The following is a 25,017-nucleotide window of genomic DNA, read 5'->3' as shown; positions in this document are numbered from 1 at the left end:
TAATCTAGAGAGGCCGTGTCCTGGTTCCTGCGCTGAAACGGAGGATTCCCCAGCCTGCTCAGGACTCTTGCGCTGAAGCACTGGTTTACCAGTGCAGCTAGGCGGTGTGCTACTCTGGTCTGTCTACCACCTCCTGAGACCAGTACCATGGGCCATGGTCGCCGCACGCGCAGAAGCCACTCCCGCGCTCCTAAGCTGAAGCGGGGCTCTACTGACTACCTGTTGCCGAACTCCTGCTTGAACAATGTTTACCCTGATATCTCCAGTCCTGACCCTGGCGTGTCCACCGACGATGCTGTCTTCTCCTATCCTGATCCTGCTACATACGACTACGAACTGCGCAATCCGGATCCGCCTGCGCGGTCTAAGGTCGGTGCTTTTACAACCCCACCTCAGCCACGCGGTCCGACCCAGGTTTGTGGCGAGCACAGCCGTGACAGTATAACACATATTCCCCCACCCCTATGGGAGATTTTACTGCTACATGGAGTGTGGTGGTGCATACCTGTTGGCTCACTGTAGATCTGAGTCTCCCGCATGGTGGTAGGGGATATCAGAACATGCTTCTGGGGTATAAACTAATTCGTACTCATGGTGACAGTGCCTCCATCTCTTGCAGGCCCCAGGAATGTGGGGAGCAATCCCTGCAGGAGAGTTCTTTTCCCTTCCCCTGATAGATTGCAGTCTCAGACAGGAAGGTATAGTAAAACAGGAACACTTTATTGCACACTGTAGACTTCACAGCATACACAGCAACAATCAGATATTCGGATCTTCACCCTCAGGATGTTTCCCCGGACAATCACTTCAGGTACAGGGCCCCCACAGCTGTCTTTGCTCTTCTCCTACTCCCTGGTGGAGTAAGATGAATAGTCCCCCACTCCACTCCCCTAAGGGAGGGAGTCCAAACTGTGCAGACCCCTGCATAGTTATTCGGTTAGACCAGCCTCTCTCAAGGGTAGAGGCAACTAACTAAATCAGGAAGTGCAGCTCCTTAAGTATAGGAAAAGCAGGAACCAGTCCTGAGTCCCTGATTGGACACAGGCCTGGTTGCACCGCCTCCCCTGTAACTCACTGAAGCTGCATGGTGTGGGGAAAACCCATGATTAGTCCTGGCAGGCCTGCTCTTACTAGGGCTTGCTGCCAGGAGAAGGGCAGACTGGTAGCCAGAAACCAGGCCTGGCTACATATATATTTATATCTTTATACTGCTGCGGCCGAGTTTATTCGAGCATTTGCCCGTTCTCGGCCGCAGCAGTAACCTGGCGCGCGCCGGAGGCTGCCGGGTGCGCGCCGAAGCAGCGGAAGAGCGCCCTCCGATCGGGGCGCTCTCCCTCCCGCTGCCGGGTCCGCCGGGTCCCCCGGAACCCCCTGCCGCCGTCCCCCACATCGCGGGACACCAGGGCTCCCTCGGGGAGCCCTGGACGCGCGTGCAGGGGGCGCAGGCACCCGATGACGCGTGACCGCTGAGGAGTGCGGCTAGCACGCCGGGGCATCCCCCGGCTTGCGGTGCTAGCCGTGCTCGAATTAAACGTGTCGGTAGTGTATAGCACTGACAGTGTACTCCGTGCTTTACAAAGACAATACAGTACTGTAGTTTGAGGCTATTGCTAAAGTAATGCATGTTTTTGTACTGTTCTTTATACTTTATTCATAAAATACAGTATACAAAACGAAACATCTCCTTTATTAAAGAAACATATACAGTACAGTGGGATGGTGTGCAAAACTGTCAGTCAGACCTGCACCACTACAGTCCTCGAGGGCAGCAAACAGGCCCGGTTTTCATAACAACCTTGAAAACCGTGCCTGTTTGCGGCCCTCAGGGACTGGAATTGTGCAGGTCCTGTGTGTGTGGACAGCAAGTTAAAACATTTCTGTATAAATACAAGTTAAAAAACACACAACAACATCTCCTTTATTTAAGTTCAGCATGTCAAAACATGTACAGCACAGTTCAGCACAACAGTATGGTCTTACAGTTCCCGTGATTAAACCAGAAAATCCACCACATTGTCCGTCCATGGTCGATTCCTTCCATGGCGCAAAACGCCATTAATGCAGTCTCGAACGCCTTTCATTACAGGATCTGTAATTGCATAAAAGCGCCGCATTTCATCCAGAATGTTCTTTCTTAAATTGGCAGGAAGCGCCTTTTTTACGCGATTTCCTTCGTAGTTCACTCTGAATGCCAGTCGCAGTACAACGAGTAGGGAACATGGTGCTTAAAAAGTAACAAGGCATACTTGTGGGGTGCACTAGCACTGATCACCCTATACTTCTCCCTGAGCGCCGGTGGCAGATCGCACAGGGTGATGTCGGGCACCGTATCGATGCGAGCGAATGTAGGTCTTCTGGGAGCGGATGTGCTTGAGGCGACGGGTGATGGTAGGTTGTCTGGGAGGAAGCTTTCCTCCGGTCTTGGTCTCCGTGTTGTCCCCATGCGTGGTCTTGATGGGGTTGTCATGTCCTCCTCAACGGCATACATGTACACTACATCTTCTGGTGGAGGGGGTGCGCTTGGTGATGGAAGGGGGTCGATGCTCCTATTCATCACATCCATGTAACCCCCCTGCTCCGGCATCGGGGACACAGGGGCATTAACACCGACCAAATGATGTATACCCACTATGTCAGCCTCTATCTTCTCCATCCGTCAATCCATCCGTTGATCCATATGTATCATCCGTTGATCCATATGTAGCATCCGTTGCTCCACATTTAGCATTGTCTCCAGAAGCAGATCTATCTTTGCCAGCACAATAGAGTTCCCGGGGAGATCCACACTTATCCCATTCAGCATCCGATCTAACGAGCTGCTTCTTGTGCATGGCGTGTGGACATCTGGGTGGATGGGTACAACGGAGGATGAGATGGGGGTTCCATGCAGAGAAGCGGCGGCGTCGATGAAGAAGGGTGGAGGAGGTGACGTGTGGATATCCGGTAGAGGAGAAGCAGCAGCGTCGTCGAAGAGGGATGGAGAAAATGACCTTTGGATTTCCGGGCGAGAAGCAGAGTCGTCTAAGAGAAAAGGAGAAAGTGACCCGTGGATTTCAGAGGCAGCATCGTCGGATAGAACTGGAGAGGATAGCCTGTGGGTTTCCGGGAGGGCGGCGGCAGCGTCGAGGACGAGGGGTGGAGAAGATGGGCTGAAGATTTCCGGGACAGCGGCGGCAGAGTCGTCGAAGCGTATGTGAGGAAGTGGTCTGCGGGTTCGATGGGTTGGCTGCCAATCGTTTTGCTTCGAGAGTACATCCCCATATATCTTCTTGACATAATAAGGCTGACGTCTATGAAAACCCTTAGCCTTTGGGGTCAGCAGAAGGTTTTCTTTATTGGCCTTAGCCTGTTGCTTTTGCATTGGCGTGGAAACGGCAACCGCCTTTCGCTTTTTCTGCTTGACAGACACGGCAGAGGCGAGTGGGTTCCTGCGTCCGTAGAATCGGGGTTGATCCATGGAAGCAGATGGCATAATGCAGTATCTGGACAAGGGCAAGTTCAGATAAAGATCATCGAGTGGTGGGCTATGCAAAGTGTGTAACCTTTTATGCATGGCAGCGAGGTACAGGTGTTGAAAGTGGGCATACTCTAATGTGAGTCATTACCGTATAAATACACCATCCATTTTGTGGATTCACTGCACATTGAATACACATCGACTAAACATTGAATATACTGGTTGTTAAAAAGATTTCCAAGGATCTCAGCATGCGAATTAAGGAGATGTACACGAGCGGACACCGAATTGCTGCTATCCAACGCTGGTTAGCTACTTCTGGCCTCGTTGTGCCAGCAACCACCATGAGCTATCATGCACACGGAAAAAACGAGAACGCAAAAGAGCACCAAGGGTAGCTAACGCGTAAGTATATTTATAAAACTTTAAAAAAAAATTTGATCAAAAAATGTACTGTACACCTACAATACTGTATGTAATATTTTTGTTATTTCTGTTGATTTATATTACAACAGTATATATATTTTGTATATTTATATTTATATTACAACTGTATATATATTTTTTATTTTTATATTACAACAGTATATATATTTTGTATATTTATCTTTATATTACAACAGGATATATATTTTGTATATTTATATTTATATTACAACAGTATATATATTTTTTATATTTATATTTATATTACAACTGTATACATATTTTGTATATTTATATTACAACTGTATATATATTTTTTATATTTATATTTATATTACAACTGTATATATATTTTTTAAATTTATATTTATATTACAACAGTATACAGTATATCTTTTGTATATTTATATTATAACAGAATATATATTTTGTTGTATTTATATTTATATTACAACTGTATATATATTTTTTATATTTATATTACAACAGTATATATATTTTGTATATTTATATTTATATTACAACAGTATATATATATTTTATATTGCTGCATATTAATAGAACAATATATTGTATCCTGTTGATCTACTGTCTCTAATATTTTTAATTACCGGATTGTTTTTCTTTACATTGTAGGGAGACAACTCTTCTGGTGGACAAAATAAGTGAGGAGAATGATGAGAAGAGTGCATTAAGGGTCAAATACACTCTGCAGGAAAATCACAATCTCACTGTATCCGAGACAAGCATAAAGAAGATGAGACGCAGCATTGGATGGAAATATGGACGTGTGAGGTTAGTACTGGACAGTACAGGAGGTAAAGGTGTTGTTTAGGAAACTGTACTGTACCACTAAAATTATTTATTCCTTGTCATTAAAGAGCGTACCCCATGATAAGGGACGCAAACAAAATCAAAAGAGTGGTCCAGGCCCAGGCATGGATCGACACTGGGGAAACTTTCCAGGATTGCATCTTCACTGACGAGTCTACTGTGTCGCTGGAGAGATTTGCAAGCTTTGCATTCCACAAAAAAGGCCGCATATCTTTGAAGCCGCGGTCAAAACACCCCTTGAAGCTGCATGTGTGGGGTGCCATCTCTAGGCGTGGACCAGGATGCATTGTCATCTTTGAAGGTAAAATATATGAAATATAATGTAGCCTTATGCACTGTACTTTACTAGTGTAGCCTTACTGTATGCACTGTACTGTACTATTGTGCAGTTTTTTGAGCACTTTTCTTGCTATAGGAATCATGAATTAAGCTTTCTTCCAAGACAACATTGTCCCTGAGTGCAATACATCACACGCGAGTTCCCGAATGGTCACCGCTACTATCAGGACAACGATCCGAAGCACACCGCGTCAACAGCGCATGTCCTTGAGCTCGGTATCAACTGGGTGAAGACGCTAGCGGAGTAAGTGCGGTAACCGTGTCTCATTTTTTCCCCACTGTTTTTACTGTGTACTGTATCTCTTAAACTAATTGTCCTTTTTTTCCAATGACAGTTCGCCAGACTTCAATCCGATCGAAATTGTCTGGCATCAGCTGAAGGACCATATCCGGAACGTGGCGAAACCCTCCAAAAAGGACGAGTTGTTGAAAGGCATAATGAGTTTTTGGAACGATGTACTCACCGTGGAACGCTGCAATAAATATATAGACCATATTGCCACTGTGTTGCCCATTGTGATCGCGCATAATGGGCAAGCATCAGGAAAGTAGTACTGTGCTGTAGTATTGTAAGTACAGTATGATACAGGTAAGTATGGCACAGATTTTTTCTTTCCCAATAGTTAGAGTATACAGTAGTTACAGTTTTTTCTTTACAGAGAGAGCAGCACCAGCCATCAGGTTACAGTACATAGTATTTAACAGTAGTCAGAGTATACAGTAGATCCAGTATACAGTAGACTAGTTTGACAGTACTACAGTAACTGCCTACTAACTGCTCAATTTTTTTATTTCCAGAGAAAGCAGCACCAGCCATGTACAGTAGTACTACACAACACACAATGCCATAATACAGTACGCACATACTGTAACTGCACTAATTTTTTGTTTTCTTGTCGTTTCTGGAAAAAAGGGTGGCCTGGGGGGAGGTGGGGTGTTGTGTCCAGTCTAATCTATTTGTACAGTCAAATGTACAGTATATAAACAGCATTAATGATGTACACAAAACCTCTCCTCTCTCAATGAACTACTGTACTGTACACAGAATGAGGAACAAGATAAAGACGGCCTAAAGGGGCCTTTATCTCGGGGAGCAGGGGGTCCCCGGACCTGAAACCAGTGCAGTTCTGCTCCGGAGACCCTCTGCACATGTACAGTATTAATAAAACACATATATAAATAAACACTCGTTCTTTACCTTAGCGGCTATGCGCTATGGTAAAGAAGCAGCATTTCTGTATTTTAATAATATTGTACAGTGAGCAGGGGGTTTTATATTCATTTATTTATTTAGATTTATTTATTAATTGTGCTGCTGCTGCAAGTCCTAAACTCACACCAAGGGCCAAACACCCCCCTCACCCCCGCTACCCCCAATAAAAAAAATTCACGGACAGCAGACCCACAATTAATAAATAAATCTAAATAAATACATGAAGAGAAATAAATATATACTGTATATATATATATACTGTATATATATATACAGTATATATATAATAACAATCCCTATACATATACAGTATATACTGTGTGTATATATACACTGTATACATACATATATATATATATATATATATATATATATATATATATATATATATATATAGATATAGATATATACAGTATATATATACACACAGTATATACACACACATGATGAACCAATATACAAATACATGTACTGTAGAATGGTTATCAAAATCATACTGTCCTACAAATAACGCTTCTCTATACAGACAATAATAATAATCCATTTAATAATCCTAACTGATCTTACAATATAAAACATAACATTCCAATCCACACAGTACATTGCATTTACATTGTATAAATGATGCATAAAATCTATGCACCATATACATTCTGCAAATGAATGTTAACAATATAATTGCAAGCTACTGTACCAGTAAATACAAACACTTCCAAACAAGTCAACTATTTTAACCAATCAAGTAAACAAAAATCAATATATACTGTAAGTGCCAACCAGAAAACACAATTTAAAACCAAAGCTAACCCTTACAATACCAAGGATTACATCTATCTAATTGTAAAAAACCTTATACATTATACACAGCATTGCAATAAACAAAATACATGATGAACAATACAGTACATCCCCTGTATCTCCCTGCCTTCAGGGTAATCTGTTTAAAGCCCCCTCCCCCCTAATGTTTCTGTTAAACAGATTACACTGAAGGCAGAGAGATGTAAAGCCCCCTCCCCCCTAATGTTTCTGTTAAACAGATTACACTGAAGGCAGAGAGATTTAACAGAAACATACATTAGGGGGGAGCGGTCTTTAAACAGGTTACACTGAAGGCAGAGAGATGTTTCTGTTACAGTAAATCTCCCTCCCTGCATTGCTGTCAGTGCAGTGTATGTAAATGTGGGGAGGGGGGGGGACCCAATGTGCATACTGTGAGGTCTAACCACCCTCACCCCCTACCCACATACCGTTACCCCCCCCCATCCTGGCCATGGCCCCTCCGCTTCTGCAAAACAGAGACAAAAATTAAAACATCCAAAGTAATGTCCCCTAACCCCTTAATCACCATAGCGGTTATTAACCGCTACAGTCATGAAGGGGTTAACCCACCCTCACCCACCACTCGGGATGCCTACATACCCTCCCACACTAACCCCCGCCCCCCCGTGAGGCCTAACCACCCAGTCAGTACCCACAAGGGAGGCCTACCCACATACCGTTGGGGAAACACCCCACCCCCAGTACCCACAATAAAAACAGTACAATGACCCACAATAAACAGCATTATATTTATTAAATACATTACCCACCCCCTGTGCCCCCCCCATAAATACAAGATTTATCCTTTTACATACAGGGTTCATAACGCAGCCCCACGCTAGTCCCCGGTGGGCTGGCAGGGCACCTGGACAGACCTACAGTTTACCAGCAGCCCTTTTTACACAGGTTCTGGAGGCCTGCTGGTGGATCCTGCCAGCACCATGGCACCCAGGTGGTCTCCTTGGGTCACCGTGGGCCACAATTGGGTCCCCACGGTAGGCCCAAGGATGTCTGGGAGCCCCGGGTCAAACCCACAGGTGTCTGTGGGGCCTCGGGTGGTTCCCTTGGGGGTCTGGGGAACTCACGGGTGCTCATTACGGGTCCGCGGTGCCCCCACAGAAGTGGGACCACACATCATCATCTCCGCACCTACGGGTCGGCGGTGCCCCCACAGAAGTGGGATCACACATCATCATCCCCGCAGACTACGGGTCCCCGGTGCCCCCACAGAAGTGGGACCACACATCATCATCCCCGCATGTGTCACCCATGGAACCACCAGCCTGATACCCTTGGGATACCCGAGAATACCCGGAGGTGGTCTCCATAGGCCCCACGCAGAACCACGGAATCAAACCCTGAATGTAAAAAAAATAAACCTGGCCTATACATTCAATACATACACCCTCCCCCCAACACCTACAGTACAATAATGTGCAAAATAACTATTATCCAGATATGGATAATAGATTAATTGCTCATTATTAAAAACATTAACTAGCATATACAAATAAATAAAGTACTACTGACCTCATCAATTCAAAGTGTCCGTTGCCAGCAAAATCCTTGTCTTGTCCACAACATACATAGCAAATACAAAGCCAATACATTGCAATTACATTCAGATATCTATTAACCCCTTAAACACCTTATCAGATAATAACTGCAAAGGTAATTAAGGGGTTAAGCCACACAGGACCGATACCCACCCTTCACCCATGAATTTCTACTGTGGCTTCATCATGCAACTATATATATATACTGTATATATATATATACAGAGAGACAGAGAGAAAGAGAGAGAGAGAGAGATATATATATACAGTATATATATATATACACACGTTATGTACACACCCATGATAAACCAATATACAGTACAAATAAATGTAGAAGGGTTATCAAAAGCATACTGCCCTACAACCAAACACTTCTCCATACAGACACTACATTAAAATCAATTTCCTTTAAAAATCCTAACTGATCTCACAATCTACTGTATATCATCACAAACCAATGAAAAACCTCACATTCCAATATATATGATGCATAAAATCTATGCACCATATACATTCTGCAAATGAATCAACCAAGTAAACAAAAATCAAAAGCCAATACATTGCAATTACATTCAGATATCAATTAACCCCTTAAACACCTTATCAGATAATAACCGCAAAGGTGATTAAGGGGTTAAGCCACACAGGCCCGATACCCACCCTCACCCATGAATTTGTACTGTGGCTTCATCATGCAACTATATATATATACTGTATATATATATACAGAGAGACAGAGAGAAAGAGAGAGTGAGAGAGATATATATATACAGTATATATATATATATATATATATACACACGTTATATACACACCCATGATAAACCAATATACAGTACAAATAAATGTAGAAGGGTTATCAAAAGCACTGTCCTACAACCAAACAGTTCTCTATACATACACACTAAATTAAAATCAATTTCCTTTAATATTCATAACTGATCTCTCAATCTAAATCATCACTAAACCTCTAAAAAGCCATTTAAACAACTTACATTCCAATATAAATGATGCCTAAATATCTATGCACCATATACATTCTGCAAATTAATCAACCAAGTAAACAAAAATCAATTAGCAATCATTATTTACATCCCTAAACAATTCACACTAGATCCCGAACAATAAAACCATTAACAAATTCACGCCTAGAGCAGAACAATTAAGCCTTTGAAAAAATATAAGTACCGACAAAAATACAACCTTTACAAACCAAGCCTATCCCTGACCTTCCTCAAACACACAATACAATACCAAGGAATACATCTATCTAATTTTAAAACACTTTAAACTCACAATAAAGCATAGCAGCATACACAAAATAATTTAAAACACATCTAATCCAGCTTTTAAAACAACATAATTTCTTACCCTGTACTGTACTGTATGTATATATCTCTCTAGACATATATACATACATACATACAGTGGCAAGAAATGCTATACCACAAAAAAAAAATACACATGTTAAAAAACCTTTTGAAAAAATGAACAAGTTAAATAAAATACATTTCTTTACTGTAGTTCACTTACCATTACTTGCCCCCACCGACTCCCGTTGCGCAGCTTACTCACGAACCAATCCACGATCAGGAACCCATAAAATAAAAAACTATAAAATAATAAACATTAAACTAAAAATCCAAATCAATCCACGGGTCTTCTATCTGTAATCCATCTTCATCTGTGTTCTTCTTTCTTCTATCTCCTTCCAGCGGGGCGGGGTGGGGTCTTCTCCCCGTCTGTGGCCACGCCCTGGTCTTCTTTCTTGGCCGGAGGTCCTTCCTCCGCGGCGTCTGGCTTCAAAATGAGACGACATAGGCTTTTAAAGGCCTATGACGTCACATTTTGCGTCATGGTTCCCACGGTCCTGATTGGGCCGTGAAAACCATGTGTTTTGGCCGACAAAAAAAAAAATGATGACGTCATTTAAAGGGAATGAAAGCACAGCCAATCAGAATGGCTTTGCTTCAATTGCCTTTAAGATGACGTCATGAAAAGGCACATGGCCGCCCTCACATGGTATGGTAGTCAATCAGAGTAGGGATAAAGTTCCCATGCTCTGATTGGCTACCATACCATGTGAGGGCGGCCATGTGCCTTTTCATGACGTCATCTTAAAGGCAATTGAAGCAAAGCCATTCTGATTGGCTGTGCTTTCATTCCCTTTAAGTGATGTCAACATTTTTTTTTTGTCGGCCAAAACACATGGTTTTCACGGCCCAATCAGGACCGTGGGAACCATGACGCAAAATGTGACGTCATAGGCCTTTAAAAGCCTATGTCGTCTCATTTTGAAGCCAGACGCCGTGGAGGAAGGACCTCCGGCCAAGAAAGAAGACCAGGGCGTGGCCGCAGACGGGGAGAAGACCCCGCCCCGCCCCACTGGAAGGAGATAGAAGAAAGAAGAACACAGATGAAGATGGATTACAGATAGAAGACCCGTGGATTGATTTGGATTTTTAGTTTAATGTTTATTATTTTATGGTTTTTTATTTTATGGGTTCCTGAATGTGGATTGGTTCGTGAGTAAGCTGCGCAACGGGAGTCGGTGGGGGCAAGTAATGGTAAGTGAACTACAGTAAAGAAATGTATTTTATTTAATTTGTTTATTTTTTCAAAAGGTTTTTTAACATGTGTATTTTTTTTTTGTGGTATATCATTTCTTGCCACTGTATGTATGTATGTATATATGTCTAGAGAGATATATACATACAGTACAGTACAGGGTAAGAAATGATGTTGTTTTAAAAGCTGGATTAGATGTGTTTTAAATTATTTTGTGTATGCTGCTACTGTATGCTTTATTGTGAGTTTAAAGTATTTTAAAATTAGATAGATGTATTCCTTGGTATTGTATTGTGTGTTTGAGGAAGGTCAGGGATAGGCTTGGTTTGTAAAGGTTGTATTTTTGTCGGTACTTATATTTTTTCAAAGGCTTAATTGTTCTGCTCTAGGCGTGCATTTGTTAATGGTTTTATTGTTCGGGATCTAGTGTGAATTGTTTAGGGATGTAAATAATGATTGCTAATTGAGTTTTGTTTACTTGGTTGATTAATTTGCAGAATGTATATGGTGCATAGATATTTAGGCATCATTTATATTGGAATGTAAGTTGTTTAAATGGCTTTTCAGAGGTTTAGTGATGATTTAGATTGAGAGATCAGTTATGAATATTAAAGGAAATTGATTTTAATTTAGTGTGTATGTATGGAGAAGTGTTTGGTTGTAGGACAGTGCTTTTGATAACCCTTCTACATTTATTTGTACTGTATATTGGTTTATCATGGGTGTGTATATAACGTGTGTATATATATATTTATATATATACTGTATATCTCTCTCTCTCTCTTTCTCTCTGTCTCTCTGTATATATATACAGTATATATATATAGTTGCATGATGAAGCCACAGTACAAATTCAGTGGTGAGGGTGGGTATCGGGCCTGTGTGGCTTAACCCCTTAATCACCTTTGCGGTTATTATCTGATAAGGTGTTTAAGGGGTTAATTGATATCTGAATGTAATTGCAATGTATTGGCTTTTGATTTTTGTTTACTTGGTTGATTCATTTGCAGAATGTATATGGTGCATAGATTTTATGCATCATATATATTGGAATGTGAGGTTTTTCATTGGTTTGTGATGATATACAGTAGATTGTGAGATCAGTTAGGATTTTTAAAGGAAATTGATTTTAATGTAGTGTCTGTATGGAGAAGTGTTTGGTTGTAGGGCAGTATGCTTTTGATAACCCTTCTACATTTATTTGTACTGTATATTGGTTTATCATGGGTGTGTATATAACGTCTGTATATATATATACTGTATATATATCTCTCTCTTTCTCTCTGTCTCTCTGTATATATATACAGTATATATATATAGTTGCATGATGAAGCCACAGTACAAATTCATGGGTGAAGGGTGGGTATCGGTCCTGTGTGGCTTAACCCTTTAATTACCTTTGCGGTTATTATCTGATTAGGTGTTTAAGGGGTTAATTGATATCTGAATGTAATTGCAATGTATTGGCTTTGTATTTGCTATGTATGTTGTGGACAAGACAAGGATTTTGCTGGCAACGGACACTTCGTATTGATGAGGTCAGTAGTACTTTATTTATTTGTATATGCTAGTTAATGTTTTTAATAATGGGCAATTAATCTATTATCCATATCTGGATAATAGTTATTTTGCACATTATTGTACTGTAGGTGTTGGGGGGGGAGGGTGTATGTATTGAATGTATAGGCCAGGTTTATTTTTTTTACATTCAGGGTTTGATTCCGTTGTTCTGCGTGGGGCCTATGGAGACCACCTCCGGGTATTCTCGGGTATCCCAAGGGTATCAGGCTGGTGGTTCCACGGGTGACACATGCGGGGATGATGATGTGTGGTCCCACTTCTGTGGGGGCACCACGGACCCGTAGTCTGCGGGGATGACGATGTGTGGTCCCACTTCTGTGGGGGCACCGCCAACCCATAGGTGCGGGGATGATGATGTGTGGTCCCACTTCTGTGGGGGCACCGCGGACCCGTAGTGAGCACCCGTGAGTTCCCCAGACCCCCGAGGGAACCACCCGAGGCCCCGCAGACACCTGTGGGTTTGACCCGGGGCTCTCAGACATCCTTGGGCCTACCGTGGGGACCCAATTGTGGCCCACAGTGACCCAAGGAGACCACCTGGGTGCCATGGTGCTGGCAGGATCCACCAGCAGGTCTCCAGAACCTGTGTAAAAAGGGCTGCTGGTAAACTGTAGGTCTGTCCAGGTGCTCTGCCAGCCCACCGGGGACTAGCGTGGGGCTGTGTTATGAACCCTGTATGTAAAAGGATAAATCTTGTATTTATGGGGGGGGGCACAGGGGGTGGGTAATGTATTTAATAAATATAATGCTGTTTATTGTGGGTCATTGTACTGTTTTTATTGTGGGTACTGGGGGTGGGGTGTTTCCCCAACGGTATGTGGGTAGGCCTCCCTTGTGGGTACTGACTGGGTGGTTAGGCCTCACGGGGGGGGGGTTAGTGTGGGAGGCTATGTAGGCATCCCGAGTGGTGGGTGAGGGTGGGTTAACCCCTTCATGACTGTAGCGGTTAATAACCGCTATGGTGATTAAGGGGTTAGGGGACATTACTTTTGATGTTTTCATTTTTGTCTCTGTTTTGCAGAAGCGGAGGGGCCATGGCCAGGATGGGGGGGGGGGGTAACGGTATGTGGGTAGGGGGTGAGGGTGGTTAGACCTCACAGTATGCATATTGGGTCCCCCCCCCCCCTCCCCACATTTACATACACTGCACTGACAGCAATGCAGGGAGGGAGATTTACTGTAACAGAAACATCTCTCTGCCTTCAGTGTAATCTTTTTAAAGACCCCTCCCCCCTAATGTATGTTTCTGTTAAATCTCTCTGCCTTCAGTGTAATCTGTTTAACAGAAACATTAGGGGGGAGGGGTTTTTACATCTCTCTGACTTCAGTGTAATCTGTTTAACAGAAACATTAGGGGGAGGGGGCTTATTGTAAGATCAGTTAGGATTATTAAATGGATTATTATTATTGTCTGTATAGAGAAGCGTTATTTGTAGGACAGTATGATTTTGATAACCATTCTACAGTACATGTATTTGTATATTGGTTCATCATGTGTGTGTATATACTGTGTGTATATATATACTGTATATATCTATATCTATCTATATCTATATATATCTATATATATATATATGTATGTATACAGTATATACAGTATATACACAGTATATACTGTATATGTATAGGGATTGTTATTATATATATATACTGTATATATATACAGTATATATATACAGTATATATTTATTTCTCTTCATGTATTTATTTATTTATTTAGATTTATTTATTAATTGTGGGGCTGCTGTGCGTGAATTTTTTTTATTGGAGGTAGCGGGGGTGAGGGGGGTGTTTGGCCCTTGGTGTGAGTTTAGGACTTGCAGCAGCAGCACAATTAATAAATAAATCTAAATAAATAAATAAATAAATGAATATAAATAAATACATTTAAAATACATTTTTATTGATAGTGTAGATGTGCAGAGGGTCTCCGGAGCTGAACCGCGTTGGTTTCAGGTCTGGGGACCCCCTGCTCCCCGAGATACAGGCCCCTTTAGGGGGTGCCGGTATCCCTCTGCTCTGCTTGGTTTACAGGCCGCGATCACGTGATCGGGCCCTTTAAACCAAGCAGAGGGATACCGGCACCTCATAAAGGGGGCTGTATCTCGGGGAGCAGGGGGTCCCCAGACCTGAAACCAACGCGGTTCAGCTCCGTAGACCCTCTGCACATCTACACTATCAATAAAAATGTATTTCAAATGTTTTTATTGTCATTTATTTATTTAGATTTATTTATTTATTTTTTGGCGGCTGCTGTGTGTGAGTTTTTTTTTATTGTGGGTAGCGGGGGTGGGTGAATGGGGTATTAGCCCCAACAGTGCTTGTTTAGGGCTTGCGGGGGGGGGGGTAGCGGGAGGGCTTAACCCCTTCATGACCGTAGCGGTATTAACTGCTACGGTCGTGAAGGGGTTAAGTGCACCCGCAACCCCCCCGCAAGTCCTAAACTCACACCAAGGGCCAAATACCCCCCTCACCCATCCCCACTACCCACAATAAAGCGGGCACGGTGGGTTAACCCCTTCATTGCCTTAGCGGCTATCCGCTATGGTAATGAAGCAGCATTTCTGTATTTTTAATAATATTGAGCAGGAGCAGGGGGGGTCCCTGAGCATTAATTTCTGGCTCAGGGAACCCCCTGCTCACTGTACAATATTATTAAAATACAGAAATGCTGCTTCTTTACCATAGCGCATTGCCGCTAAGGTAAAGAACGAGTGTTTATTTATATATGTGTTTTATTTATACTGTACATGTGCAGAGGGTCTCCGGAGCAGAACCTCACTGGTTTCAGGTCTGGGGACCCCCTGCTCCCCGAGATACAGGCCCCTTTAGGGGGTGCCGGTATCCCTCTGCTCTGCTTGGTTTACAGGCCGCGATCACGTGGTCGGGACCTTTAAACCAAGCAGAGGGATACCGGCACCTCATAAAGGGGGCTGTATCTCAGGGAGCAGGGGGTCCCCCGACCTGAAACCAGTGCGGTTCAGCTCCGGAGACCCCCTGCACATCTACACTATCAATAAAAATGTATTTAAAATAATTTTTAATGTGCCGATGTTTGCGCAGAGAGAGAGCAGCGGATCTCTCTCTGCTGCAAACACATCTCGCCCCCGCCGCCCATACAGTAGTATCATTTATGTATGTGCATATACAGTACTGTATGTGTACAGTACTATATGTTAGGGGTTATAGGGTAGTTGTTATACAGTATATATATATACAGTATATATACTGCATTACAATTCATTATAGGGGACAGCTTCAAAGAGAACAGCTCGCAAGCGCCACCATGTATTTTTACACGGCATTGCAGTATTGCAGCCAGCCGGAATAAAATGCTTAAATCCCTGCCGGGAAAATAACGCAATGCACTCTGGCAGAAAACGATCAGAAACCTGAATACACCCGGGTATACCCGAATTCGCGGGACTAGCCGAGCGGGAATAAAGTGTGTTGCCACTGTATATATTATTCATGATTATTTTTATATTTGTATTTTTTGGTACCTGATAAAATAAAATAAATATTTATTCACATTCCTGCTAATCTTAATCATTGGCAACAACCACAACCCCCCCCCACCCCTACAGTATACCAATGAATAAGAATGAATGACAAAACAACATGAATCAGTTAATGGTTTTTTTAACTCTCAATTCTCACAATGCTGTGCAAATCAGATTTACATTTCAAAATCAAGAAGGAATTTTCCAAAGCGTTACCGTAAACAAAGCCTCAAAGGGTTGGGGGGGGGGGGGGGGTGAGTCATGTGCAGTTCTCAGCTAGCTCCCATCTCAAAGAGGATTACACGCAGGCGCACTGAGGCTTTGTAGCTCGGCTATGGACGGATTAAGAACACAATGGCAATATTCAGAAAATTAACGACTCTGTGGAGAGAGGGGGTTGGGTGACTCATGCGCAGTAAGTAGCAAGCTCCCATCTCTAAATGGATTAGAGTACACGCAGGCGCAGTGAGGCGATTGACGCTCTGCTAGGGACAGATTAAAAACACAATGACTAACTTCAGAAAATTAACGACTCTGTGGAGAGAGGGGGTTGGGTGACTCATGCGCAGTAAGCAGCAAGCTCCCATCTCTAAAAGGATTAGAGTACATGCAGGCACAGTGAGGCGATTACGCTCGGCTAGGGACGGATTAAAAACACAATGACTAACTTCAGAAAATTAACGACTCTGTGGAGGTGTCTGTCGATAAGAGTTTGTGTGTGTGTGGGGGAGGGATGAAGGATTAGTTGTGCAGCAGTTCAAAGAAATAACATACTGTAAAGTACAGTATTTTCAAAAGGCAGTTCATCAAAATACTGTAATTTGATCCCTACACACCCCAAATACAGTACATAAAAAGCACACAAATCAACCATGTGCAGGCAAACGCACAGATTTAATATCGTAATATCAAGATTGTTTTTGCAGGCTTGTGGATAAAATAACAGTTAAAAAATCATAATTAATTTTTTTTTGAGGGGGCACTCAAGCAAGCAGTGGTGGGTAAAGTTACAGGCGCATGAGCAGGAATAAACTAGCTCCCATCCGAAAGAGGATTACACAAAGGCACATAGAGAGGTGATGCTCTGTGCAAATCTAATTCGAGAAGGGATTTTCCAAAGCGTTGCCGTAAACAAAGCCTCAAAATTCCCATCTCAAAGAGAATTACACGCAGCCGCAGTGAGGCTTTGTAGCTCGGCTATGGACAGATTCAGAACACAATGGCAAGATTCAGTAAATTAACGACTCTGTGGAGAGGGGTGGGGTTTTGTGACTCATGCGCAGTAAGCAGCTCCCATCTCAAAGAGAATTAAACGCAGGCGCAGTGAGGCTTTGAGGCTCGGCTATGGACTGATTGAGAACACAATGGCAAGATTCAGTAAATTAACGACTCTGTGGAGAGGGGGGGGTGGGTGACTCATGCGCAGTAAGCAGCTCCCATCTCAAAGACAACTACACACAGGCGCAGTGAGGCTTTGTAGCTCGGCTATGGACGGATTCAGAACACAATGGCAAGATTCAGTAAATTAACGACTCTGTGGAGAGGGGGGGGGTTGGGTGACTCATGCGCAGTAAGCAGCTCCCATCTCAAAAAGGATTACATGCAGGCGCAGTGAGGCTTTGTAGCTCGGCTATGGACGGATTAAGAACACAATGGCAAGATTCAGAAAATTAACAACTCCATGGAATTTCAAATCCTTGAGCTAGCGTTCATGGGGGAGGGGGCTACAGGGTACAGCTGCATGAAGTTCAAAGCTAAAGACATACTTTAATTTCAAAAGGCAGTTCATCATAATAATACACCCCCAAATACAGTACGTAAAAAGCACATAAATCAACCATGTGCAGTCAAACGCACAGGGTCGCAGTCAAAAGCTACAGCACAGATTGAATATCGTAATACAGTAAGATGGTTTTTGCAGGCTTGTAAAGAAAATAAAAATAAAAAAATTACAATAAAATTTTTATTTTTTATTTTTTTTGGTCACTCACTTAGGCAAGCAAGCAGTGGTGGGCGAAGTTAAAGGCGCATGCACAGTAAATTCCTGCTGTCAAGCAGGAATGTGATTGAAACCAGATACACGTTCAAAGGAATGGTGTGGGAGAGATGTACTGCATTGTAGAGACGATAAGAATTTGAAATACCCTGCAGTGCAGTTAATTATCCTGAGCGAGGGGAGAGCGCTGTATATGCCGAAATGTGACACTGTTACAGTACAGTACACGCCTATGCGTTTCAACAATTTTCAAATGAGACATACTGAGACATACTGTACTGCAGAACAGCAGTGCAAATGCATGTATACTTTAAATATGCAAATTTAGAATTAGTGCGCGCGCACACACAGACTGTGTACTGACGTAGGTTGAACCGCGAAGGTATTGGACTTCCAAGACAACAGCTTGCAAACACCCCCTTGAGTTTTTACATGGCATTGCAGTATTGCAGACAGCGAGAATAAAATGCTAAAATCACGAGCGCTAAAATAACGCAGTTCACTCCGGGTGAAAACGACAAAAAACGCACCTAACCGGGATAATCTGAGAGCCGCGCATCTAGCCGATTTAGACTCAGATCGTCCACCACTGTATTGTGTTTGTAGAGAAAAGGGGAGACAATACCAGCACTCTACTGTACTGTACATGTAGCCCCAAAAATTCAGACAGTGTTTGTTGATTAAGAAATATTTATTACTGTATGTGAGGTGAGATACTGTAGTAGTTGCTTTGACTGCAAGATAAATATAATTCAAGAGTGATTTTAACTGTGCATGGGAACGTTACAGGGTTTAACACTATTGGGTTAATTCTGGTTATCACATGTAATGTAACAACTCCCCCTCCCCAAATGTTTGCTTTTAATTCATAACTATAAAACAAAACCCCACCCACTTAGAACACTCATATACCTTACATGGTAATAAACATACAGCAAAGAAGTGTTGAAAAATAATGGTTTTATTTTTATTGCCATTTTTTTTAAACCACATGCTCACCATGCCTGCTCCTCCCCTTAATACCCTCCAGCCACTCACACTACTGCACCAATTACCCGCATGTCACAAGTCACTCACAAACCCTTACACTACACTCCAACCCTCACCAATCCCCCAACATTCTTCTCCCCCACTACCACTACCCGCAAACAACCCACACTAAGCCCCCCAACATTCCCTTCCCTACATTACCCGCTAACATCCCTCACCAACCCCCCAACATCCCTCTCCCCCTCTATCCACCAAACAACCCTCACTAACCATTCCACTACCCCTACACGCCAATAACCCTCATCAACCCCCCAACTTACCCCCATTACCACTACCCACCAACAACCCCCAACATCTGCCTCCCCCCACTTCCCATCAACAACCCTCACGAACCCCCCAATGTCCTCCTACCACCACTACCCTCACAACCCCCCCACTATCACTACATGCCAACAACCCTCACCATTCCCCCATCCCCCCACTACACGCTAACAACCCTCACCAACCCCCCAACATCTGCCTCCCTGACTACCCGTAAACAACATTCACCAACCCCCCACTACCACTACCCGCCAACAACCCTACCAACATCCCCCTCCCCCCACTACCCATCTTCAATCCTCACTAATCGTACCCGCCGCTCTCACCCCCACCTAAACCTCGACCTCCACCAAAAATCAGGAAGACTGTGACTCTCTGGCCCTCCCTACAGGTGCGTTCACGGTACCGAAGACAGTAAATCTTGCTACATCTGTATCAATTTCTGCATCTCCACATGTACACTTTTCTTGCGAATGTAGTACTGCTTCCCCCCTTCCCCCCCCCCCACCCCCACCTCTCTGGGAGATCTTTCTATTGCTACCGGTGTCATGATGCTTGTTACCTGTTAGGGTCCAGGAGATGCTGAAGGTCCATGTTGGAATGAAGAAACAGGACAGGCTTTTGGTGATCCTTCAGGTTCTTTTCATGGTGTCAGCGCCTCCAGTCACAGCAGGCTCCAGGGTTCCTGGAGACAGTACCACCATCACAGACGTCTTGCATACACATACCCAATAGACTGTTAATTAGGCAGGGGTATATAAAATGGATTCTTTATAGAACGGGACACTGCAGTTGGGTATGACAACGAATGCATCATATTTTAGGATGGATCCCAGACCTCTGGATGGTGCTGGCCTTCTTGCAATATTGAAGCCTTGTGCTCTGCACAGATCTTAGGCTGCACTCAGCCCCAGGAGGGGATGAAGGCATGTCTCACTCCCAGCCGGGGGAAACTTGAACTCCAGGTCTCAACGCCAAGATGGGGAGAGCTCAACTGATTAGAATTTGGAAATACCCTGCAGTATCCTCCTTAAGGCACAGAGGGGGAGGGCACAGGGTCTGCACCATGATTGACTGTACACAGACTCCAGTTCATCTCCCCCATGTCACTCAGAGAGGCAGCATTAGGAGAGGTAAACCCACAGGATAGCCTGTCACTGCATGTAGCTACTAAGGCTTATGTGACAGGGAGGCAGAAGATAGCCAGGAGCAGCCATGACTATATTCTCCTCTAGGTGAAATTCCCATGTCCCCTCTGGGATCAAATTTGGGGCACCATCAAGTAACCTGGAGCCTGCAATGCAGAAATAGGTTACAGCAGATGTCACAACATAACCAATATACAGTACACAGACGTGCTAACCCATATCATCCACTGATTACAGTGAATGACATATATATAAACAATACTTCCAATGGGAAGAAGGATAGAATCCCTACTTGTAATACTTGGGGTCTGGTTTCTTTACCACCCGCCCATCAAACATCTTGTTCCAGATGAAATATATTGTAGGCGAACCAGGCCTCTGTCAAATTTCCACCCTATCTTTGTAAATACACCTTCTTACCCACCACTCGTCCATAATGGAACAGATTTTGGACTCCGTTATAAACATCTTCTCAGAAGCCTTAGCTCAGAGATACTCTAAAACAGTCTGTTTAAGCCAATCATGCCTGTTTTCCTGTTCCACATATTCTCAATTAAAAGACATTACTTGGCTTACTATTCTATTTACTAATAAAACTATTCTGATTTCCCTAGAAAAATCAGTAGACATTTTAGGCAGCTGCTGGACATTTTTTCATTGGTTCATTTTTTCATTAAGTTGTTTGTCATTGGACACTGAATAATATTTATATGTGCACGCTATATATTGTTCGGCACTTATCACTTTTTTCATCACCTCACTGGAGTTAATAATAATAACTTTATTTCATACCTGTATAGCGCTTTTCTCCCAATGGGACTCAAAGCGCTTCACAATTACAGTATAGTGCGCGGTACGCAGCACATAGGAATTTTACAGACACAGTTAAACTCATATGGGTTTCTAGTGGAGTTGCAGCTTTAAACTGATGTAACTGTGAAATAATTCAAGGTGTTTTGCAGCAAACATCAAAGAGTAACAGACTGTTGCATTTTGTATGAGAGTCACATATTATTTTCGATTATGCAGCAAAGGTCTCTTTTTGAATCACTTTGCTTTGAGTGAGTGCTCATTAGGCTCACCAAAAGCTGCATGCAAATAGTGTGAATATAAACTTTTTCATTAATCAATTGCATTAATCAGCATGGATATTAGCATCCGAGAGATTAGCCTGATATATTAGAAATGAGCAGCCGTGGGATTGATAATAAGGAGACAATTTATATTTCCAGGATTTTTTTATTCTTCACTTGTTCCTGTTAAGGAGACATCCACAAGGGCAAATATTAGAAATTAAACAAGTGAGATAACTTATGAAGTGTTCTTGAGATCACATTTTGATTTCATCCTCTTGATTTTATGAGACCGCACATTGTGTTCTAGAATTTGGACAGATGTTTCCAATCAAAATCATTAATCATTTATGATTACACTCCATATTTTGCCTATAAGTCACACATTGTGTTGTGTATTACTTCCCAGAAAAGTGATTGTATTTGTATTTTGCTTGTGTTCTCACTACTTTTTTATTGCCGGTGCTTCAAATTTTATTAGTCTTATCTCATATTTGATGTCTTATGTCAAACCTTTTTTGATACATTGATGCTAACAGATAAATAGGGTTGCCACATTTCAGTTTTTGAAATACAGGATGCCAAAATCCAGTAGGAAAATTTAATTTAAATCCAGACATTTCCTATATGTTTTCATGACAAACCCCCAATTCTTTCTCCATTCCCATCTCTTTTTTGCCCCCACTCCATCCATCTCTGTCCTTCCTCCCTACATCTCTCATCCCCCCTCCCAATATATCTCACCCCCCCTCTTCCTCCTCACATCCCCCTCTTCATCATCACAACCCCCCTGCTTCTGCTCAGAGCCCCCCTCCTCACAGCCCCCTCCACCTCATCCTCACAGTCTCCTTCATACCCCCAACACCAGCAACTAAACCGGTAAGTATCTCGGGAACTGGGAGGTCTCAACCTGGTTTGAATACAGTAAAAAAAAATGGGGTCAAGTGCACATCTCTAATGTATGGTATGATATGCTGAAGAATACTATCGAAGACAATAAAAGCTTAAGGAAGACAAAGCAGTGACATAATGGGAAGAAGCAAATCGTTGCACTCAAACGAGATGATCGATCAGCAATAAAAGACTGTACACTTACCATAAAGAGAGATGAAGACTTCTACATTAAATTGTATGAGAACACAGATAACACAGGGAATAATCTAGCAGAGGAATAGCAAGAAAAAAACCTCAATGATGTACCATGCGTCCTTCCAGAAAAAGTGGCAAAAGCAGTAACATCCATGAAGAATGGGATGGCCCCTAGGGAAGATGGAATTACAACTGAAATCTTGAAAGAAGCTTGGAAAGAAGTAGAGAAAATCTTTGCAAAACTCTTTACATGCTGCTTGAAGAACAGAAACATTCCAGAGCAATAGAGCAGTGCTATAGTTATCCTCATCCACAAGAAAAAGGGTAAAGAAGACCTCAAAAACTACAGACCATTCAGTCCACTTCCAATCACAAGATTTTTATGAAGATACTCACTAATCATCTGGAATAGGTCCTGGACTTTGCGTAGCCTAGAGAACATGCAGATTGTTTTCTTGGCTACAACACAATGGACCACATCCAAGTCGTACAAGTGATTTCCCAAAGAAATTAATACGATCTACCACTTGCCTTAGGATTCCTAGATTACGAAAAAGCATTTGATTTTGTTTACACCTCAGCAGTTCTAAATACATTAAGAAGACAAAGTGTTGAAGATGCATACATAGATATTATAAAAAACATTTAGGAGAATGCCACATCAACCAAAGCATTTCACAACAACACTTGAAGAATTGTTCAAGACATTGCATTAAGAAGAAAAAGGAATTAATATCAACGGTGAATACGTTGCCACCTACTGTATGATTTGCAGATGACATCGTTATTTTTGCTACAAGTTCAAAAGACCTCCAGCAATAAATCAAAGAAATCGCCTAAGCAAGTGGGCCTCCATATGAATTGCAGCAAGACCAAAGTGATGTTCAACAAATGTGTCAACTATCCAAAGATCGAAATAAATGGAATAGGACTAGAAGTCGAAGATTATGTCTACCTTGACCAGCAAATAACAATGAATGGGAACCTTATGAATGAAATAAGAAAATGAAGATGGGATGGAGCGCATTTTTGGGAGAAACAAGACAATTATTCAAGGGAGCCTTCAACTCTACCTCAAGAGGAAAGTTTTTGAACCAGTTTATTCTGCCGTGCTCACGTATACTGTAGATGTGAAAATTGGACCCTAAATTCGAAGACAATTCAAACGCTTCAGACAACTCAAAGAAGTATGGAGCGATGCATGCTTGTTATTACCCAAAGAGACAGGAAAGGGGATGAAGGGGTTCTAAACCAAACAGAATTCTGTGACATCATCATAAGGGTGACGAAATTAAAATGGCAGTGGGCCGTACATAACGCAAGAAGAAATTACCATCGCTGGACAAAGATGCTACTTGACTGGATTCCAAGCGTAATTAAAAGACGAAGAAGACCAAAAGTAACATGGGAGGATGAAATCAGAAAATGTGTTGGCGTAACATGGAGAAGAGAGGCTGCAACCACATTACCAGGAAGATGATTGGGGAGGCCTTCATTCAGCAGAGGATCAACAAGATGATGATGATATAAAGACTGTTTTTCACCATATCTTATATATTTCTCGCCCAATCCCCATGAAAATGTGCACAATCCTAGGTCTATTATGTAGATTATCGTTATAAAAGAACACAATGAATACATTCAACTAATGTTAACTAAATGGATGTCACTGTATTATGTCAACATGTACCAGATACACTGCGGTAGTGTCACGGTTGTGCTCACCACAAACCAGGGTCGGACCGTGTGGCTGAGGTGGGGTTGTATAAGCACCGACCTTAGACCGCGCAGGCTGATCCGGATTGTGCAGTTCGTAGTCGTACATAGCAGGGTCGAGACTGGAGAAGACAGCATCGTCAGTGGACAAGCCAGGGTCAGGATTGGAGACATCAGGGTAAACGTTATCCAAGCGGAGTTTCGGCAACAGGAAGTCAACTAGGTCCCGCTTCAGCGTAATAGCTGCAGGGCGGGAGCGGGTTCTGCGCGTGCGGCGACCATGGCCCATGGTACTGGTCTCAGGAAGGGATAGGCAGACCGGAGTGGGCACACCACCTGGCAGCACTGGTAAAACAGTGCTTCAGCGCAAGAGTCCAGAGCGAGC

This window comes from Ascaphus truei, chromosome 3 (genome assembly GCF_040206685.1).
Source record: "Ascaphus truei isolate aAscTru1 chromosome 3, aAscTru1.hap1, whole genome shotgun sequence".
Lineage (NCBI taxonomy): Eukaryota > Metazoa > Chordata > Amphibia > Anura > Ascaphidae > Ascaphus > Ascaphus truei.
This window is presented reverse-complemented; position numbering follows the sequence as displayed.